Source organism: Astatotilapia calliptera, chromosome 5, assembly GCF_900246225.1.
Source record: "Astatotilapia calliptera chromosome 5, fAstCal1.2, whole genome shotgun sequence".
NCBI classification, from domain to species: Eukaryota; Metazoa; Chordata; class Actinopteri; order Cichliformes; family Cichlidae; genus Astatotilapia; species Astatotilapia calliptera.
Window position 1 is genome coordinate 20,919,267 of NC_039306.1, and position 573 is coordinate 20,919,839.

A 573-nucleotide genomic window follows, 5' to 3' on the forward strand; every position below is an offset into this window, starting at 1 on the left:
ATAGTGACGTGTTTGGGAGAGTCCAGTCCTACACCTGGTTCAGGGCCCGAATAGCCTGGGGGAAGAAGCTCCTCCTCATTCTCTCTGTTTTGGCCTTAAGGGAGCGGAAGCGCTTCCCAGACCTCAACAGTGAGAAGAGTCCATTGTTGGGATGGGAGAGGTCCATCATAATCTTCCTAGCTTTGGACTTGCACCGCTTGGTGTAGATGGACAGCAGGTCAGGGAGCTCTGATTGAATGATGCGTTCTGCTGAGCGCACCACCCTTTGCAGATCTCGTCTGTCCTGCTTGGTGCTGTTCCCAAACCAGGTGCAGATGTTTGACGTCAGGACGCTCTCGATGGTGCAGGAGTAGAAGTTCTTGAGCACCTTCAGTGGCAGATGGAAGTCTCTAAGTCTTCTGAGGAAGAAGAGACGCTGACGGGCTTTCTTAACCAGGGTGTTGATGTGACAGGACCATGACAGGTCCTGAGTGATGTGGACACCCAGGTATCGGAAACTGTCCACTCTCTCCACTGGCGTGCCACTGATGATGAGGGGTTTGTAATTCCTCGCCTGCTTTGTAGTGAAGTCCA